This window comes from Stomoxys calcitrans, chromosome 1 (assembly GCF_963082655.1).
Source record: "Stomoxys calcitrans chromosome 1, idStoCalc2.1, whole genome shotgun sequence".
Classification (NCBI taxonomy): Eukaryota; Metazoa; Arthropoda; class Insecta; order Diptera; family Muscidae; genus Stomoxys; species Stomoxys calcitrans.
Genome location: NC_081552.1, coordinates 151453840 through 151476455, shown reverse-complemented (window position 1 = coordinate 151476455; position 22616 = coordinate 151453840). Strand labels below are relative to the sequence as shown.

Here is a 22616-nt window from a genome sequence, read left to right as displayed (position 1 = left end):
CTAATGCAACGAAGAGCATTTTTTTGTAATCAATTTTGAATAATTGAAATTTTTAATATTAGGGTCATCTGTGTGCCTATCTACCATCCGTCTGTCTGCATGTCTGTTGACTCTAAGGACACTACCGGCCGCACAAATAGTGCTATCCGATTACGAAGTTTAGAATGATGAGTTATATTAGTCGCTCCTACAATCACACAGTGGAATAGAACCGAAAAAAACTTGTTACAAATATGCCATGTAAGAACGAGAGCTGAGGTGTTAGCGAGCGAAAAAGGGACGCTTGAGATCTACAATATCTCATCTTGTTTCTGGGATATTCGACTTTTAATTTACTTATTTTTGCAATTTTGACCGAGATCTGCTTCGTACTTTGCAATTTAGTGGGTAAAAATCGAAAAAACTAGTAAAAAAAGGTAAAAGCATGCTAAATTCGGCCGGGCCGAATATTGGCAAGCCACCTCCTTGGATACTGCTAAAAATATACGAAATAAGTTTAGTTGAAGGGCATAATTTTATTCCACATACCAAACTTCTGTCAATCCAGAGGATGATCCAGAGACCGGTTTACATGGGAGCAGTATCGGGCTGTATACTGATTTGGACCGTATCAGGCACAGTTGTTGGAAGTCGTAACAGAACACCGCATGCAAAATTTCAGCCAAATTGGACAAAAATTGCGGCTTGTAAAGGCTCAAGAAGTCAAATCGGGAGTTCGGTTTATATGGGAGCTATATCAGATTATAGACCGATTTGGACTGTACTTTGCACAGTTGTTGGATGTCATAACAAAACACTTCATGCAAGATTGAACAAAAATTGCGACTTCCAGGGACTCAGAAGTCAGATCGGGAGATCGGTTTATATGGGAGCTATATCTAAATCTGAACCCAATTGCAATCCCCAACGCTCTACATCAATATTAAGTATCTGTGCAAAATTACAAGCAGCTAACTTTGCGTGTTCGACCGCTATCGTGATTTCGACAGATGGATAGACGGTCAGACGGACATGACTAGATCGACTAAGACCGTCGAGATGATCAAGAATATATATACTTTATGGGTTCTAAAACGAATATTTCGAAGTGTTACAAACGGAACGACTAGATTAGTATACCTCCATCCTATGGTGGTGGGTATAATATGCCGTATGAGAACGGGCAGAGATATCTCTTTGAAATTTGGAATAGTGACAGCTGAGGTTGGCAGGCTCCTAAAGTTGGGCACTTCGGCGTTTGGAAAATTTGTTGGAGCTGCCAAATCTTCGTTTGTGGTCTGATTTTCATCTTTTTTTGTTGGATAGTGCTCAAAAATCCCTACAAAAAAATCAGCGTAAGGTCTACAATATCTCGTCTGGTTTCGGGGATATCAGATTTTTAATTTTTTTTTTGCAATTTTGACCGAGACCTGCTTCGTGTTTTAAAATTTACGAGATTAATTTGTGGTTCGATTTTCGTTTTTGTGCATGATTTGGATTTGTGACAAAATTAACGCTGGTTTTTGGCGCAAAAAGTGTCCACATCTGATTATTCAGTTAAAAGTAATACAGATTGGTAGTCAAAAAATGTGAAAAAAGTTTTTTTTTTTGGTCAAAAAGAGTATTTTCATCGGTTAGTCTTTGTCGAAAAAACTTGCTTGAATACCTTGTTTTTTTTTTTGTGACGAGGACATATTGTAGATGCGGTTAAAGTGAAATTTGAACAAGGTATGTCAACTTTAACGGGTGCCATATGCACTTCAGAATAGGCAATTTTGTATTAAAAAATTGGAAAACCCTCTCGAGTTATCAAATTACAAAGCACATATTTCTCATTTGAGTCCATGTTTTTTTTCACTCCATATGTCCCTTAAACCCATGCAACAATTTGTATGCACCTAGCAATATTTGTAGCCTCCACAGCAAACCATCTTTGCCCGATAGGGGTATTTTGGGGATTTTTGTAAAATAATTCGGGCAGAATTTATTTTTTTGTTTCATTGTGAGCATTCCAAAAATTATGTGGCCTAATCTAGGCTTGAAGAGGTCTACCGCTTTGTTGTCATTGGCTAGAAAAGACGTCTCAGTCATTGTGTCAGTCAGGTCACTGTCTGATCGGAAAACATGCTGACAGACTAAGTCGTTTCATGATTAGATATGATCCTATATAAATGATTTGGATGAAATTTTGCTCATGGTGTTTTCTAACAACCACAACCACTTGGTCAATGGTGCCTTTTACCCATATAACTTTCTGCATCTGAAAACCGATCTCCCATTTGACTTATTAAGTTCATAGAGGGCTCAATTATTAGCCGATTAAACCAAAAACATATATTATTGGTCGTGGTAAAATTCTAAGACGATTTAACGCACAGACGCAATTTAAGTTGTTGAACGTCAATTACGTATATCAAATATTTCATCTGTTACGTGTGTCTAGTAAGCCATCGGAGGTAATCGTAGCGCAGAGGTTAACATGTCCGCCTATGACGCTGAACGCCTGGGTTCGCATGCTGGTGAGAACATCGTCAAAAATTTTCAGCGATGGTTATCCCCGCCTAATACTGACAACATTTGTGGGGTACTAGCCATATAAAAACTTCTGCCCGAAGAGGTGTCGCACTGCGGCACGTGGTTCGGACTCGGCTATAAAAAGGAGGCACCTTTTCATTGAGCATATGCTTGATTCGGACTGCACTCATTGACATGTGAGAAGTTTGCCCCTATTCCTTAGCAGAATGTTCATGAGCAAAGTTTTAATTTGCACGTCTATCTAGTAAACAATTGGCTTGCTAGTATCGATGTGATGGCTTTTAATCATAACTCATTTAAGTCAATATTTGGAAACAATTTTTCTAATCCAATGAAACTCTTCTTTTACAGGTATGTGTGGTATCTTTTTTGACCACTATCTGAATGATAACAGTAAGTGACAAATAGACCTAATTAAGTACGAAAATATAAAACATGTGCTAAAAAGTCCGTAGGATAGCCAAATTGCAAAATTTAAGCCAAATCGTATAATAATATAGGACCTCAAAAAGTGCAATCGGGAGCTCGGATTAGGTTATGGACCGATTCAAACCATACTTGGCACATCTGTTGAACGTTATAGAAAACAGATAAGGATTGTGCTCTCTAAAGGCTCAAGAAGTCAAGATCGGTTTATAGGGGAGCTTCAGTTTTACTCCTTCGAAAGTTAGCGGACTTTCGACAGGCAGCAAGACGGACTTAAAATGACTTAACGACCAATAATATAGGTATATACTTTATGGGGTCTTTGAGCAATATTTCGATATGTTACAAACGGATAGATGAAGTGGGTATACTGCTTACAGTCTAACAAATGAAAAAGAGAAGGAAAAAACCAGAGGGATGCGCAATTCATCCCAGCCTTTAAGAATAGGGAAAAATCGATTCAGATTTAGGTATAGCTCCCACACTCAAAAAAAAAGTTTACTCAAACTTAAAGATTTTGTCCTTAATTTTAGGATTTTGGTAAAAATTTCGAGCCACAGATATGCAACTTATTAACAAAGATTGCGTCCTAGCATAAGAGACGTAGTGTGGATATAAACCAAGTACACGACGTTTTAAAATAAACAATTCATCAATGCTTAACACAAAGAAATGAATACTACAATCAAGGTTTTTTGCATTTGAAATCCAAGGATATGCAGACTTGAAATAACGATAATTCAATACAAAAATTCAATACAAAAATACAATAGAAATGGACTGAAGTTTGATGCAACTTAATAAAGTGACATTGTATTTTTAAGGAAAAGAAATCCATATCATTAAAAGAAAACCACTCGCTTTGAAAAAAAGACTGCTGCGATTTCTAGGTAAAATTAGTTAACTTCAACATTTAATTTAAACATTGCGTTTTTTTGCTTTGATGAATGCCATAATTTTATTTTACTGGGCAGTTGTATATCAATAAATGAAAAATTAAAAACCGCATATATTTTCTTAGGCAGTGAACTAAGTGAACAATGTGATACTTGCAATTCACTTTCCAATCGTTTTAAATACACAAACATCATGCTGTATATGTTAAAGATGAGTTAATATTTAAATTATCCTCAAGCTTTTTTATTATTTTAAAAATCCATTTTAATTTCCGAGTTGATTTTGTTGTCTAGTATACCTAGAATGAAAAAAAAAACAATTGTTGACATAACTACACACTAGCAAGAGCAAATCCTTTTTTTGTGCACATATTTTTCCCAGCTGGTCAAAATATCTAATTTAATATGATTTCATTAATACCTACAAAATCCAAAAAAAGAATATATATGAAATAAAAAATTCATAAAATAAATAAAGACTCTTACCAGTTATTTTGACGGATTTGGTTTTTCTAGTATTAAACCATTAAATTAAAATTAAACTGTACAAAATTCCATTTTCTTGGTTTTGAAGCCTGAAAAAGTTGGATGTTTCCCGATAAAACGCTTAATTTTTAACGCTTAATTAGTATACCCCCAATTTTAATTGGGGGTATACTAATTTCGTCATTCTGTTTGTAACACCTCGAAATATGCGTCTGAGACCCCATAAAGAATATATATATACTTGTTCGTCATGTCATTTTAAGTCGATCTAGCCATGTCCGTCCGTCTATTCGTCTGTTTGTCGAAAGCATGCTAACTTTCAATTTTGCACGTGGTGTGTTGGTATCACTTCCAACAACTGCGCTAAGTATGGCTCAAATCGTTCCATGTTTTGATATAGCTGCCATATAAACCGTTCTTGGGTCTTGACTTCTTGAGCCTCTAGAGGGCGCAATTCTCGTCCGATTTGTCTGAAATTGTGCACGTGGTGTGTTGGTATCACTTCCAACAACTGTGCCATGTACGATTCCAATCGGTTCATAATCTGGTATAACTGTCATATAAACCGATCTTAGATCTTGACTTCTTGAGCCAATAGAGCGCGCAATTCTCGTCCGATTTGACTGAAATTTTGCACGTGGTGTGTTGATATCACTTCCAACAACTGTGTCATGTACGATTCCAATCGGTTCATAATCTGGTATAGCTGTCATATAAACCGATCTTAGATCTTGATCTGAAATTTTGCATGAGGTGTTTTGTTATGACTTTCAATAACTGTGCGAAGTATGGCGTAAATCGATAAATAACCTGATATAGCTGCCATATAAACCCATCTGGGATCTTGACTTCTTGAGCCTCTTAAGGGCGCAATTCTCATCCGATTTGGCTGAAATTTTGTACAACGGCTTCTCTCATGATCTTCAAGACACGTGTCTAATATGGTCTGAATCGATCAATAGCTCCCATATAAATCTATCTCCCGATTTTGCTTCTTGAGCCCCTACAAGGCGCAATTCTTATCTGAATGAACTGAAATATTACACAACGACTTCTACAATGTTCAGCATTCATTTATGGTCCGAATCGGACTATAATTTGATATAGCTCCAATAGCATAACAGTTCTTATTCTATATTCTAAAAAGAGATACCGCGCACAGAACTCGACAAATGCGATCCATGGTGGAGGGTATATAAGATTCGGCCTGGCCGAACTTAGCACGCTCTTAATTGTTTTATGTATAAAATTGAAGTTTTGTTTGTTCCGTATAGACTCAAAAACGGCTGAACCGATTACCTGGAAATTTTCACAGATTGTGTAGCTTGGTCTGGAAGGAAACATTACTTACTTTAATTGTCTATGCCAGAATATTTGTTCCACTAGCCGAACGTAGAATAGCGTTCCAAGCGCCTCGATCTTCTGTGCTCATTCTAAAATCTCTGACACCAAGTTTGCGTGTACCACCGTGTTTGCCTTCAAAAGACTTCTTTGCTGGAGCTTCTTCATCCATTCTGACAACATGACCTAGCCAACGCAGCCGTTGTATTTTGATGCGTGTAACTATGCTATCGTCGTCATACAGCTCGTGGTTCATACGTCGCCTATTCTCCGTTCACGCAAACTGGTCCATATATTTTACGAAGAATCTTTCTCTCAAATACTCCAAGCACTGCCTCAACTGCTTTCACAAGTACCCATGCTTCAGAACCATATAACAGCACGGGTAGTATCAGTGTCTTGTAAAGTGTAGTCTTCGTCTGTCGAGAGGTGGCCTTGTTTCTAAACTGCCTACTTAGTCCAAAGTAGCATCTGTTTGCCAGTATTATTCTTCGCTTTATCTCAAAACTGGTGTCTTTCGTTTCGGTTACGGCGGTGCCGAGGTAGAAAAAGTTACTGACTATCTCAAAGATGTGGTTCGCAACTTTCTCCAATTTCTTTATCTGCTCGGTTGTGCAAGGCTTTTTGGGAGTGGAAACCATCCATTTCGTATTATCTCCATTTACTGCCAGACCCATTTTCACTGACTCTCTTTCGATTCTTTCAAAGGCTGCAGTTACTAATTCCGGTGACCGACCTATGATATCGACGGCATAGGCGAGTAGCATGTGCTCTCTTGTGATTAGTGTGCCATATCAATTCACATCTTCATCTCGTATAATCTTCTCCAGCAGGATATTAAAGAGATCACACGATAGGCTGCCTCTTCGTCTGAAACCTCGTTTGGTATTAAATGGTTCGGAGAGATTCTTTCCTATTCTTACTGAGGAACGCGCATCAGCAAGTGTCATCCTGCAAAGTCTTATTAATTTTGCAGGAATACCAAACTCAGACATGCCTTGAAATACCTTTGAACGTAAAGGTGTATCGAAGGCGGCTTTGTAGTAAACAAAGAGATGGTAGGTGTTAATTTGTCCTTCTCGGGTCTTTTCCAGGATTTGGCGCAGTGTGAATATCTGGTCTAGGGTGGATATATTGATAGGGCCTAATTATCTCATTGACTTTAGGTTTTAATCTTTCACACATTATGCTCGAGAGTATCTTGTATGCGATGGGGAGGAGACTTATTCCTCTGTAGTTGGCACATTCCGTCTTGTCTCCTTTCATGTGTACGGGACATAGTATGCTGAGGTTCCAATCATCGGGTATGCGTTCTTCTAGCCAGATTGCGCAGATAAGTTGATGCATACGCCTTATCAGCGTGTCGCCTCCGGTCTTAAATAAATCAGCGGGTAACCCGTCGGCTCCTGCTGCCCTGTTGTTCTTTAGTCGGGTTACTGCTACTTGGACCTCATTCTGACTAGGAGGTAAACATTCTATACCATCATCTGGGATTGGTTCTGCGGTATCCTCTTCGCAGCCAACATCGGACACTAGCAGTTGGGTAAAATGTTCTTTCCATATCCTCAGCATGTTGTCTGTGTCAATTACCAGATTTCCTTCTTTGTCTCTGCAGGAGGATGTGCCTGCACCAAAGCCATCGGTTTGGTGTTTAATTCTTTGGTAGAATTTCATTCTGACTCCTGTACATCTCCATTCGCAGGAAACATAGGCTATATAATTTTTTGATATCGGACGGGGGGCGGACCCTTACCCTTACCGCAAAAGTACTACCCAAAAATAAAAGTGGCCCGATCGGGACAATATAGAACTCAAATGAAAGCTATTCAGGTGTAGAGAACGAATTTCATATTAAAAATTGGGTCCAAGTAACTGGGGGGCCGCCCCATTTTCAAAACCCCCTAAAATAGTTTTTTTGACCGTCATTAAAATATGGGACTGAAATGAAAGGTATTCGGATGTAGATTGCGAGTATGGTCAGGAAGGAAAAAAAGGCTTTATAGTTTGTTGATTTCGAAAGGGGGCGCACTCTCCCTCTTACCCAAAAACACCACCCAAAATCAAAAGTGGACCGATCGGGACAATATGGGTATCAAATGAAAAGTATTGGAAAATAGAATATGAATATGGTTTTAAAATTTGGATCTAAGTACCCATCGGACCGCCCCAACCCTAAAATTCCCCCAAACAGTCATATTGGGCGTTAATGTCAATATGGGCCTCAAATGCAAGGTATTTGGGAGTAGATTACGAATATGACGTTAAAATTTGAGTAGAAGTCTAGGTGGCGCTTTTCTTTCTAAAAATAAATCAAATAGGTTGATTGGCCCATTATGACAATATGGGACTCAGGTGAAAGGTATTTGCAAGTAGAAACCGAATTCGGTATCCAATTTTGGAGCCACGTGTTTGGGGGTACGCCCTAAAACGCCCCCTAAACTGAACTTTATTTCCGATTATGGCAATATGGAGCTCAAGCCAGCGGTATTTGGAAGAAAAGAACGAATTTGATATCTATTTTCAGGGCAAAGTGCCGGTGGCCACCCAAGACCCTAAACACCCTCCAAACATTTCATATTTACTGACCATGGCAATATGGGGCTCACATTAAATGGATTTGGGAGTGCAGCACGAATTTGATATCCATATTTGAGTCCAAATGTCTGAGTGCCATCCCTCCCCTAAAAGCACTTCTCATTACCCCAATTTTCAAAACCACCAGATCTCGGAGATTGGTAATGCGATTCGTTCGAAATTTTTTTTTTGCTCTCTCACAGTCAAAACAAAACATGGTTTCTATTGTTGGGGTCGGGTGCCTCGGGGGTCATCCAAACTCCGTCAAATGCGTATATAGACCAATCACGATGATATAGAGCTCAAACGAAAGGTGCTTGGGAGAAAAAAATTGAAGAGCCATGTGATCCTCATTTTCGGGACAAAGTCCCTGAAGTCCATCCCACCCTCAAACAGAATTTATTTATCGATCATGCCGATTATGTATATATGCGTATATTTACATTAAGGGCAAAGTGTCTCTCTAAACCGGAAATATTTACCAATACGATAATATAGGACTCAAAAGAAAAGTATTTGGGAGTGGAGTAAAAATTTACCCAGGAACCGAAAGGGGCAAAACACTCGCACTTTAATGAAAGCTTTCCGTTTCAAGTTTAAACTGAATGATGAGGTACTTTTTTTATAGCCGAGTCCGAATGGCGTTCCGAAGTGCGAAATCTCTTTGGGGAGAATGTTTTACATGACCATGCATGGCAAATGTCGCCAGAATTAAGAGGGGATAACCACCGCTTTAAATTTTGTCCGATGTTGTCGCTAGGATTTGAACGCAGGCGTTCAACGTTATAGGCGGACATAGGCTATAGTGGCACGAATTCGATACACACATTCGGGGCGAAGTGTCCGAACCATAAATGATATTAGAGAGTTAAAGAAGGCGCAGCGGAGTGGGCTAGTGAATTATAAAAATAACATCCATTTACATTTAAATTCAGTTGAGCATCGATAATCCGGATAGTTCAGGGCTAGAAACGTTTATCGGGTAATTGAGGTAAAATGTTTTACTCATTTCTACTGCACATAATTTTTGTATAATTTATTTTGGGGACTTTTTTCATTGCAGGTTTTTCAATTCGGAAGTAAGTTCTACATTTTTTAATTCGGATCTATGTCTATACCATTATAACCATTACCTATGAAATTACTTAACACAATGTCCTTTTGCGTTTTTTTCTTCTCTGCCTAAAAAATATGCATTTTTCATTAATGTAATATTTTGCAATTCCGGGATAGTGGATATTTTCGTTATTAATTCCAGGTACTTCATTCACGGATAATAAAAACTAAACTGTAACTAAATTTGAGCTAACTTACCTAGAAATCACAGTAGATTGTCAGAAAGAACTGTTGATGAGTTCTACCCCAAAAGGAAGTTGTTTCACTTCAAAGAAAATTGTATCGACTTTTTAATGTTTTAAACTGCACAGACAATTTATATGTATTATGTTTTACTGTGGAAAGTTAAAAATGCTTAAAAACGATTTCAATAACGTTTTTTTATTTATCGCTTTAATTTGCACTTGAATGTACTGCGTCCGCTCACTTCTGCTGCCAAAACTGAAATAAATTTTGTTGGGAGTTGCAGCCTAATTATTTACTCGTAATAGGTAGTTCATTCATTCAACATGTTATTCTTGAGAATTATATTTAGGTATTGCAAATAGATATGAAGCAATAAGTTACCATTATTTTACCACCGACAAATGTTTTATATTATTTCACTAAATATTTATGTAAGCACTTTTTTTATATAGAGGTTTGAATTATTAAAACGAAAAATAAACATTTTTTGAGAAACTGCTAAAACAAAACTTTTTTCAGAAAAACTAATAGCACTTTTAATGGTCCTTAGTTTACTTTTTTTCATTCGCCAATTTTTGAGCCAAAACCAATTATGTTGCTTTTATATATTTACCGTAATAGGACCTTCATTCATTTTCCTTCCTTGAGCCGTGTGTGTTACACATCCCAATATACTTGCGCTTTTTTACGACGCGCTCTGTTAAAAAGTCTGCGGACCTCTTTCTCAATGTTGCGAATCTCTTCGGTCATCCAGTGTTTTTCTGGGGCTGATTTTTCTTTCCCGAAGAGGACAACTTTCTTCGAAAGACTCGACTAGTGCAGCCGTAATCCTGTTGACATTGTCGTCAATGTCTTCTGTTCTTGGACAATCTAGATTACCTTGCCCAAGTCTTCTTCTGAGTAGTCTTCCGAGTTTTGGCCAGTTGGTCTTCAACTTATTAAGGAAGCTTATCGGATTCGGCCGTGCTATTCTAAACCTAATGAAGCGATGGTCTGAGAAGGAATGCTCCATGGAGATCTTCCAATCCTGAACCTCATCGAATAGATTTTCCGAACATATTGTCACATCCAAAACCTCCTCCCTTATTCAATTAACAATGGTAGCGGTGTTACCAATATTGGTGTCATTAGGTCGTTAGTAGTCAGAATTCTGGAAGGGCTTGGCCCCGCTTATTAATGTTGGTATAATGATGAGAGTTCGACGTTGATAACTCTGGGAAAAATAACGCATGACAAATAACGCAGTTCGTCGACCGAGTACCAGTGTTAGCATAGAATAATTGGTAGTTGATATGTTTTAGCCCAGAAACTTTGTTCCGGGTCGTCCATGACTCCGGAATTAAAGCAATATGAATATTGCCCTTGCCGATTTTCTCCATCAGAGCGTGAGTATCTGTCTCGCTCCGGTGGAGATTGATGGGTGGGCGATGGTCTCATTGTCTGCCCCCTGTTCTTTAGGCTGCATTGACTTTCCCGTCACTGCACTGACTGATGTTTTAATATAAGGATATTTGCATATCCTTGTCATCCATCATCAAGAAAGTTGGTAATGGTACCATAATCGGGTTCCTGTTCGTTAGGGTGTATTGAGTCTACCGTCCATGCACTGGCTGATGTTTCAGTATTAGGATCTTTAGCCATCCTAGTCTTTCTAATCTCGTGAAAGTCGTTGATGGTTCCGTCGCCCCTGCATTGCCTGATGTTTTAGTATTAGGATCTTATTTACTTATCCTAGTCTTCCCAATATTGAGAGAGTCGGTGATAATCTCGTCATCGGCCGTCTGACCGTTAGGCGTTATTGAGTGTCCCGCCACTACACCGCCTGATGGTTCAATATGAGCTTATTTACCTATCCTTGTCTTCCCAATCTTGTAAAAGACTGTCATGGCCCCGTAGTGCACCATGCCTTTAGTTTTAGCCAAACATGTCACGGAGTCTTGATTAATGCCCACCACAAGGAGAGTTCCTTTCTCCTTCTCCTTCCTGTGAAAAACCTGTCATTTCTGCAGGACCAAATCTATCTTGGTTTTGCTTGTTTAAGACTTTAACCATGCGTTCCGTCGCGATTTCGACATCCACATCCTTGATGAAGACCGTCGCCTTTGTGAGCTCACACTATGTCGAGCTTTGCGCCACAGGGAGTGTGGATACTTCCAACAATCTTTTTGACAGTATAAATACATTGACGCAAGGCGCAGCATTAAGATGTCCCCTTTAAACTCGCAGCTTATAATTCGTATGGGTGGACCCCCTTCAGAGTTCAACACATGTTCGATAACCCGTTCGTTTACCAAGTGCCTCACGTGGGACCGATCTGGTGGAATCCTACCGGATGCACAGCCGATATTGATGAATGCATAAGTCAACTCATCTCTTGTGTGCTTCCTTGCCACTCCAGCGTAAGAGGGCGGCCCCTTACCTCTCTCAGTGACCATCTTCCCCTTCTGTGAAGGCTGTGGCATCCTTTTTCCCAGAGAACTTGAAAGCGGGGAGCTTTTTTTCTTCTTCATCATTTTAGCAGTGTTATGCTCTTCGGGAGATCTGATTCTCTTTCCAGCTTCCGTAGAAGTGCTTGGAATGTCAATTCTGCACTGCCGATACATACTCTGTCTCCTTCGTCGCGCCCCGGATCGCTTTCCCGGTCTGCTTGTGAGCTTAGCAAAGCTATCGCTCATCTCTGCCGTCATCCCGCTGCCCTCATCTTTCGATTCGGCTGCGATGACTGTTTCATTGACACTGTCGCTGTCTATATTCGAGTCAGAAACACCACCATTACTTAAAGGCTGGGGACGAACTGTGCATCCCTCTGGTTTATCCATCTCTTCCTTATTAATAAGTCTGACCACTAGTTGTGCGCTTGAAGCATTACTCTCGAATACATGTGACAAGGCACCCACACCTATAAGAGGGGAGGACAACTTGCTGCTGTCTGACGCCACCACCGCAGCTGTTGGGTCTTTGGAGTTAAATTTAAGCCTACTCCAAAAAGGCTTATTTTTTGTAATTGGTAGTACCTATTCCCAGATACGGATATTTTTCTTTGAGGAGTGAAATAAAAACATGTCCGCTGCACTCAACGGCTACTTTTTGATTTATTAAATATTCCTTTAAAAATGTTGGGGCCACCGTAACTCAGAGGTTAGCATGTCCGCCATTAACGTTAAGCGACTGGGTTCAAATCCCGGCGAGAATATCAGAAAATATTGTCATCGCTTGTTATCTCCTACTACTGGCGAAGCGACGTATTTACCTGATGTAATTAGCCGTGAAAACGTCTCTACAAGAATTCTGTCAGTCAGCGGCAAGACGTTCGGATTTGGCAATAAAAATGGGGTCTCTGCCAAAGGTTTGAAAAAATGCCAAAGGCGTCATAAACTTTAAAATTTTTGTTTTTTAAATTAAGTATTTTTAGGTAATTTTCAATGCTCAAATAAGTTTGCAACAGCAGCAACATTCTCCGCAACCAAAAATTTACTTGTCAAGTCATGCATTTTATTCCCATTTTTTAATGTCATCGCATGGCATGTCCTCGAATATGGACACATTGGAAGAATTTTTGATTTAAAAGTTATGGAAATCTATATCCACATTTAAATTTCCACCCCAATCGAAAATTGCAAAATTTTTTCTGTTACTGTGAAATTGGTAAAGATGTCTCAAATTTTTTTGAAAATTGTCGTCGCTAATGTGTGCAGGAATTGGCCCATCGGCGATTACATGTGGTTAAAGTCAGAGCTGAATTTTGTACAGCTTGTCAACACTCTATTTTCAAGCCGATCCTAATCTTTCAAAGCCATCAAAATGTGCTTGTCTTTACCAATATCTTAGTTTTATAGTGATAGATTTGACGAACCATCTTCAATATTTTGATGAAATTTTTTTCTACAGGCTGTTTTTTGTGTCGGTCAATTGGTCTTAAATAACTTTTATTTCCATAAAATTTTACGCAAACAAATTAAAACATTAAACAACTATAAATGATAAATATTTGAAAACAAAAAAAAAAATGAATTTTTACGACGAGTCATCTACGTTCTGCTTAAATGATGCCGCTTATTTCACCTCCCATGGCGAAACAATAAAAGGTGGTCTCGTTTGTTTAACAGCCAAAAATCATATGGTGCCATCCGCCATCTCGTCATTAAGATGTCATTTCAAAATTGGCATTGTTCTCAACACAATCAAAGAAACTTGCCCTTGTTTGCGTACGTGTGCCAGTTAAATGAGAGAAACATAAACTCAAACAAAGAGAACGTGCAAAAAAAATGGTGTCGTTTGCTGAGAACGTAAACACAAAACTGACATTTTGATACCGTCAAACTGGCCGGCTGTTTTCAGCTGTTCGCGTGAGACCACCTTCATTTATCCACCTTGTTCTCCTCCGAACTTTATGAAAATCGATCGAAAATTCGCTTTTGAACGAAAAGATGTTTGGTAAAAATTGCATGCTATAATTCGCATCATGTCTTTATAAGTCTTAAAGACATGATGCAATTTTTATTAAAATCGCAGAGGCAGAGGTTTTCAGATGGGTAATACAACATTCCAACTTCTAAATGTAAATCGGGCGAATTATATATATGTAAGCTATTTCTAAATCTTAACCGATTTTCCCAAAATTGATAGCGGTTGTCTTACAAGGTGATATATGCAAATTTTCGTGATGATTGGATAATAAATGCGATCTCTACATTAGTTTCAAAGATTGACAGACTGACTATCAGCACAAGGATTACCTTGCACGTTTTCAGGGCTTCGATATCACGAATTCAGTACTACTTACGTTCTTCTTGATTGAAAATGAAATGTTATAAATAGAATGGTCTTTAATTTGATGTATGACACGGGCAAATAGCTTTAGCCGTTTCAGAGATATGGGTCGTCAAAGTCCCCAAATAGCCAAAAAAACAAAAAAAAAATATCGAGATTTTTAAAATTTTGAGGCCCCATCAGCACGTATTAACTCTTCCAATTGTGCTTAAATTTTGGGAATCTTAAAATCTAAGAAAATGAAATATTTTAGGCGGGTGCCGCAAACAAAAATCTACATCGATTTTTCCCTTTGAGATAAAACCACCCTAATCCTCATATTGAGACATTAGGCTGTGCAGTGGCAGGTGGCTATCGATAATCGCAACATTCGATATTTTCGATAGTTTTTATAATTAATATCGATACTATCGTTGATTTCCCATCACCTATATTTGAAATGAAAATGAGAAGTATATCAATTGCAATGCACAGACCAAATAAAACCAAGATTAATAAAGTCAGTTGGAAGTCATGAGAGAAATCATTGTACAAAATTTTAGTCTAATCAGATGAAAATTGGGCCCCTTTATAGGCGCAATGTATCTTATAGGATGCATTCGGAGTCGGATCGCTTATTTTTGCATAATTTTGCAAAAGAAATGAACTTTTGCGATAGTATCCATCGGAAAAATATCAATCGATATTCAGTCAAAAAATTAAATATCGATATTGTCATCGATATTTTGCCAGCTCTAGGCTCAATATCACCTAACGAACATGGGTCCGACGACGAGACCATCACCGATTTCCTCATTATTGGGAAGACTAGAAAAGGCAAAGATCCTAATATTGGAACATCAGGCAGCGAAGAGACGAGAGACTCAATACAACCTAACGTACAAGAACCGCACGATGGAACCATCACCGACTGTCTCAAGATTCGGAAGATTAGGATAGGAAAAGATCCTAATATGGAAACATCAGGCAGTGCGGTGATAGAAAAACCCATGCAGCCCATTGAACAGGGGGTCGATGCTCTGTCCCACGAAGCCTTTTTATTTGAGATTTGGAAGACTAGAATAAGCAAAGGTCCTTATATTAAAACAGCGGCCAGTGCAGGGACGAGAAACTCAATACAACCTAACATACAAGGACCCTACGATGAAACCATCACCGACTGTCTCAAGATTCTGAAGACTAGGATAGGAAAAGATCCAAATATTGCAACATCAGGCAGTGCAGTGACAGAAAACCCAATGCAGCCTAACTAAATCATCAAAACCCCTGTCATTGTCATGGTCATCAAAGTCATGACTCTGTCTGACTAGTGTTGCCACATCGTAACAGATTGCCCCAAGGGAATAGGGTTGTGTACGTGGCAGAATTTATCCAATTATATTATAATCACGCTGTAACTAATTTGTGAACTATTTAGACAATAGATGGGATAAAATATGGCAAGTGGTCAGACATGGCATATTCGACGTGGAATTCGCAACAAGCTGTCAATAGAGCAAACATCATGTAGCTGTCACTGTGAGTTTGACAGCAACCACTTATGCGACGATTGTTCGCTTACAACTTTTTGGCAGTCGTAAACCTAAAACATTGTCATAAAACCAATCTGAGATAGGCAATCGTCTACGTCTTAAAGTAGCAGCGTAAACGAAATCGGTTTGCATGTAATCGATACATTCACCATGAGCCCAGTCACATGCGCTAATCAGTTCAAGTGAAAATTTTAATATTTCCAAGAGTTTTCTTTGCAGATTGTACGACTTCAGTTAATGGATTCCCATATTCTACAAACAACCTGCAGAGCAATTTCATTGAAAATAATTTAAGGGAATATTCCTTAATTGGCTTGTAGAAGGTATTAATTTTAATTAGTCTACCTGTGAATGCCCTCAATCTCACAAAAAATGTTTCTCATTTCCTTTTCCATTGTTGCGGTGTTTCTTTGCTTCTTCGCAAGGCAAAAAACATTCCCGAAAGGTTGAAAGTGTTGTTACAATTGAAATTAATTTTATAGGCGGCTTCTACGGTTAAGTCGAATTTTAATTAGGGTCTCAATTCAATACTTCAAGACTTTGAGCAGAGTTACTCGCAGTTCAAAGGGAGTTGGTAATAGTTGCCTACAGTAGTTGGAAAAACAAAAGACTAAAAACTTTGTGCGTCCTTCGTTCGTTGCTCGGCCATGTTGTGCGCTGCTAAAGCGCAAAGTTTCAACAACAATTTCTTTTTATGCTACATGTAATTATGTACTTGTCAAAGTTTAATACCTAGAGTTGACTTTATTTTGGTCGATGTTTGACTTTCCCCTACCGTCCTTGCCGCTCACTCTCCTCAACGGCTGCTTTTTGTTTTGGCTGAAAATGTTACTTTTAACATTTTGAACATAAAAAGTGTTTATTTTGACAGAAGCAAAGAGGAGCTGTTTTTTTGGTAACCCTCAGCAATGAGAAGACGAAAACCAAGGAAAAAACCATAATTAATTTTGATTGTCTGAGGCATGCAACTTCATGGAAATAGAGGAGAAAGTTCTATTCACAAATAATTGTTGCTGCTCGAAATAAGTTAGATTTTGTTTGTATTCTCACAAATTGAAGTTGTCCAAAAAAAAAAAAAGTTATCTCAACTATCGCAACCATGCTGTCACTATAAATGGCTAGCTGTCTAGATGGATGTCTTTGCTCAAGTTCTGCTGGGCCTTTTAGGCAGAAGAAAGTTTGATGTACGTTAGAATGTGTCTTCCAAAGGATGTCTTTGCCAAAGCGTTTCTTTTGTTTCCCTTCGTTGACTATGGCGAAAGATTTATTGCCCTTGGGGTATCGAAAAACTTAACGAAAGTCAAGCAGAAAAGTTCTTGTCGTTCACCATGTCTGACAAATGCTTAACGTTTGAACAAACAAGGAGGAAAGAGCTGCAGGCTTACATTGCATTTAAGCATCATGTTCGCTAGACTAGGGCCAGGGTTACATAAGAGTCCCTGTTTACTTGGAACCATAAAAGAAATGAAATTTTATTTATCTTCATCAGATTTGGATTATTTTAATTTAGGTGTTACATTTCAATTGGTCAAGTTTGAAAGTCCTTTAAATTAGAATACTCTCTTCCAACGTTGTGAATCGTCTCGGCTGTCCAGTGATTTTCTTGGGCTGATTTTCTTTCTCGCATTGGACAACTGCCTTCGAAAGACCCTACTATTGCATTCAAATGTATGCATATTTAAGAGTATCTGACAGTATTTGATGTCTTTTTATACCCACCACCCAAGGATGGGGGTATATTTATTTTGTCATTCCGTTTGCAACACATCGAAATATCCATTTCCGATCCTATAAAGTATATACGTTCTTGATCAGCTTAAAAATCTAAGACGATCTAGACATGTACGTCCGTCTGTCCGTCTGTCTGTTGAAATTACGCTACAGTCCTCAAAAAAAGAGATATTGAGCTGAAACTTTGCACGGATTCTTTTTTTCCATAAGCAGGTTAAGTTCGGGCTATATCGGACTATATCTTGATATAGCCCCAATATAGACCGATCCGTCGATTTAGGGTCTTAGGCCAATAAAAGCCACATTTATTATCCGATTTTGCTGAAATTTGGGACAGTGAGTTGTGTTAGGCCCTTCGACATCCTTCGTCAATTTGGCCCAGGTCGGTTCAAATTTCGATATAGCTGCTATATAGACTGATCCTCCGATTTAGGATCTTAGGCCCATCAAAGCCACATTTATTATCCGATTTTGCTGAAATTTGGGACAGTGAGTTGTGTTAGGTCCTTCGACATCTTTCTTCAATTTGGCATAGATCGGTCCAGATTTGAATATAGCTGCCATATAGACAGATCTTTTGATTTAAGGTTTTGGGCCCATTAAAGGCGCATTTAATGTCCGATGTCACCGAAATTGGGACAGTGAGTTAAGTTAAGGACCTCGACATTCTTCTGCAAAATGGTGCAGATTTGGATATAGCTGCCATATAGACCGATATCTCAATTTAAAGTCTTGGCCCCATAAAAGGCGCACTTATTGTGCAATTTTTCCGAAATTTGGGACAGTGAGTTGTGTAAGGCTCTTCGACATTTTTCCGCAATTGGCCCAAATCGGTCCAGATTTGGATATAGCTGTCATATAGGCCGATATCTCAATTTAAAGTCTTGGCCCCAAAAAAAGGCGCATTTATAATCCGATTTAACTGAAATTTGACACCTTGACTAATGTTAGGCTTTTCGACATCCGTATTGTATATAGTTCAGATCGGTTTATTTTTAGATATAGCTACTAAAAATATTAGTATTTTGTTACACACAATTGAACAATGACTTGTACTTATTAGCATTTGGTCCAAATCGGATCATATTTCGATATAACTGCTATGGGACATAAGGTATGAAATTTTCACCGTATTTTGATGAAGGGTGGGTTACATATATACCCGAGATGGTGGGTATCCAAAGATCGGCCCGGCCGAACTTAACGCCTTTTTACTTGTTATACATAAAACAGCGCTAGCTGGCGATAGGCGCAATAGGGCAATAAAATCCTTCTTCGACGCTATGTCGTTATTAAATACTAAAACAATTTACATTTTTTTTTCACAAAAACGTAGAACTTCATTTCAGCCTATACGCAAAAAATAATTCTTTTCACATAAATGAAAATTTTGCCAAGTCAATTTCTTTTCTGAAAGACGTTGAATTTTGCAATAAATTCTTCCAAGAATTTGTGATAAATATAAGTTTTTCTACACTGACAATACCTTTCGCTCTTTATATATAAATTAATTTAACGTCATTCTTATGAATATGTACACTGTCGGACAAAAGTGCGGTTTTAAATATTTTTAATATCTTAATTGAAACATAAATTTTTTGTTTTCAAATGTTTATTATAGTTTTATTTTTAATTCGGTTAATATATAAATATTGAAAATTAACTTACCATTGATGTCTTATTTTATTTTTTCCATTTTTAATACTATATGGCACATAAGGAATGTCATGCGACAAAATAAAGTAACACTTCTCTAATAAATATTATAAAAAATTAAATAACTTTAAAATTTAGTGCGAAGTTGCTCCTCCTGTGTTATTTATGACCTCTCTCAATCTTTTCGGCATACTTAAAGCAAGGTTCTTCAAAGTATTTATTGGAATAACCCTCCGTTCACTTTGCATTTTTTCCCAAAATTTTTGAAGATTTGATCTGGATTTCATCGGGATTTTGTCATCTAGGATAGCCCAAAGATGCTCTATGGGGTTTAGATCAGGGCTTTGACCAGGTTATTCTTATTTTTCAACATTATTTTCTTCAGCGCGACCTTACTCGTGTGCTTGTGGTCGTTGTTGAAAGATGAACTCCCCCAAGCCCATTTCCTCCGCACTGCTAAAAAGGTTTTCTTCTAAAATATTTACATAGTGCTCTCCAGTAATTTTAGAGTCAATTTTTGGTAGGCTCTACCAACTCCTGAAGAGGAAAAACATCCCCACACCATGAGTTTCCCTCCACCATGTTATACAGTATGTATAAGGTTTTTCGATTTTAGCCTTTGCGTTGTTTCACACCACACTCTTTTCCGATTTTTGCAATTTTTTAGTTCAAATTTTGACTCGTCTGTTGAAATAACTTTCTTACAAAATGATTAAGGCATATTTATATACTTTTTTGCAAAAGCCAATCGTTTTTATACCCACCACCGTAGAATAGGGGGTATATTCATTTAGTCATTCCGTTTGCAACATATCGACATTTCAATTTCCGACCCTACAAAGTAGGGGTCTAATGCCCATAAAAACTTTATTTTTCATCCGGTTTTGCTGAAATTTGATACAGTGAGTAGTTTAAGGCTTCCTGACAACTTATCCAACTATGGTTCAGATCGGACTATATTTAATTATAGCTGCCATATAGACCGATCTCCCTATAAAGGGTCTGAAGACCTTAAAAGCTTTATTTATTATTTTAAGCCTTCCGACATCTGATCCAACTATAGTTCAGATCGGACTATATTTAGATATAGCTGCCATATAGACCGATCTCCCGATAAAGGGTCTGAATACCATAAAAGCTTTATTTATTACACGATTTCACTAAAATTTAAATCAGTGGGTTATTTTAAGCCTCCCGACATCTAACCTAAATATGGTTCAGATTGGACTATATTAAGATATAGCTGTCATTTAGGTCGATCTCCCGATAAAGGGTCTGAAGGCCATAATAGCTTTATTTTTTATCCGATTTTGCTAAAATTTATAACAGTGAGTTATTTTTGGCCTCCTGACACCCGACCTAAATATGGTTCAGATCGGACTATATTAGGATTTAGCTGCGATATAGACCGATCTGCCGATAAAGTGTCTGAAGCCAATTGAAGCTTTATTTATTACCCGATTTCGCTGTAATTTGATACAGTGAGTTTTTCTGAGCCTCACGACATCCGACCTTAATATGGTTCAGATCGGTTTATAATTCGATTTATCTGCCAAAAAGACCAATATTTTCTTCTACAAAATTGAATAGTGACAACTCAATGTCCGTGCCGATTATGGGTGCCTAAGTTATCCAATTTTCACCGTATTGTGACGAAATGGGGTTTACATATGTACGCGAGGTGGTGGGTATCCAAAGTTCGGCCCGGCCGAACTTTTACTTGTTTTCTTTTGGGTGCTCGGCACTTTTTAAACCCCTTTCATTAAGTCTTCTTTGGACAGTCGAGTCGAAATATTTAATTCTGGCTTCTCTTTTATATCTCTGGCTGTTATAAATTAATTTCTCTTTGCTAGAATTGCAATATGATCATCCTCAAGCTTCGTCGTCTTACGTTTTCTGTCACATAATTTTTCCAAACTTTTATTTGACTTCAATAATTTTTCCGACCTCAGATTCTGATATTTTATACTTGGAACTCAAAGCTTCCAATTTCATCCCATTTTCGCGATCTTGTACCAACATATCTTTTTGAGTTTCGGTTAAGGGCTTCATATATTTAAGTAATATTGAATGAAAAAGTAAGGTACTAACCAAAAATTTTTGTAAAAAAAATCAGGAATATATAATAAATTTCACGATTTCTAGAAAAAACGCACTTTATTATGTCGCGAAGACTTTTTTACACTACAATACTTTTACATCAGAAACATGAACGAACGAGTTTAAAATATATAATACACATAGATAAAAAATATTGAGGATTAATGAAGTAGGGGACACAACCGCACTTTATTTTGCCCGACAGTGTATGTTCTTTTTAATTTTAAAATGGATTGTTCATATTGAAAAGTATGCCCTTTTCAATTTAATGTTGTAACATAATTCTAACTTAAATGTTTACCAATTGCAAGCAGATTTAAGTTGGTATATTTGGATTTATTTTTATGTTATTACACACAATTACTCGTCTATAAAAAGCCTTCCATGTTGCTCTAATGATGTTTGTCATTGGACGTACTTATGGCGAAAAATTGTCAATTTCCGAGTTTACCATCTGCCCATCACTTTTTATCCATCACTGGTCTATACGCTTATATACTCACCCTCTCTCTCTCGTAGGAGACACACAATAGTATAATTATTGGTCCGGTAAACGAATAATCGTTTGTGGCTATCGAAACACTTTTGCCATTAAATAGTTTTTGGCATTTCAATAAGAGAATGATACTTTTACTGTAGGTACCCCGGTAGCCGAGTTGGTAGCGTGCTTGGATTGCCAGTGCAGGGGTCGTGGTTTCGATTCCCACCGGAAGCCTTGGTCTATCGCTACTGTGGTATCACAATGGACTTAAAACATTGTCTAAGTGAGTCTGTAAAGGACTGCCACTCTTACCTAACCTGACCAACCGTAGATTAAGTTGCTAAAGTGTTTGCAATAAACAAAGTTAAATACATTCGATAATGCTACGTTTATGGCTACCATTTGATATGTTGAGACGAAACGTTACAAAGTTGCTATAAACGAAAAACTTCTAAATAAAAGTATTTTGTTTCTCGTAAAAATCTTAAACGCTTTAGTATTTTGCGTGTAGAGACTCATGAAGTATAAACGGGAGCTATATAAGTTAATGAACCGATTTGAACCATATATGAAACAGTTGTTGAAAGTTAAAACAAAACACATCTCATTTGCAATCCCAAAGGACCTTCACTAATAGGAAGTATTTGTGCAAAGTTTCAAGAGCCTAGTTTTATTCCTTCGAAAGTTAGCGTGCTTTCGACAGACGTACGGACAGTGCTAAATCGAGTTACAGTGCCAAGACGATCAAGAATATATGTACTTTGTTGGGCCTCAGATCAATATTTTGATGTGTCACAAACGGAATGA

At 37.8% G+C, this 22616-nt stretch overlaps 1 protein-coding gene across 5 annotated transcripts in view; it reads left to right on the top strand.

Annotated features, from left to right (window-relative positions):
• The window catches only part of LOC106084006 (bifunctional heparan sulfate N-deacetylase/N-sulfotransferase), a 575726-nt gene that overhangs the window by 93100 nt on the left and 460010 nt on the right, over positions 1 to 22616 (top strand). Inside the window, exon 1 of one of the 5 annotated variants that reach the window (XM_059361301.1) lies at positions 2883 to 2907. The exons of the other annotated variants lie outside the window; for them this stretch is intronic. The gene's annotated coding sequence lies outside the window, so the exon portion shown is untranslated. Of the gene's footprint in view, positions 1 to 2882; positions 2908 to 22616 lie in introns of those variants that run through there. 5 annotated transcript variants of the gene reach the window in all.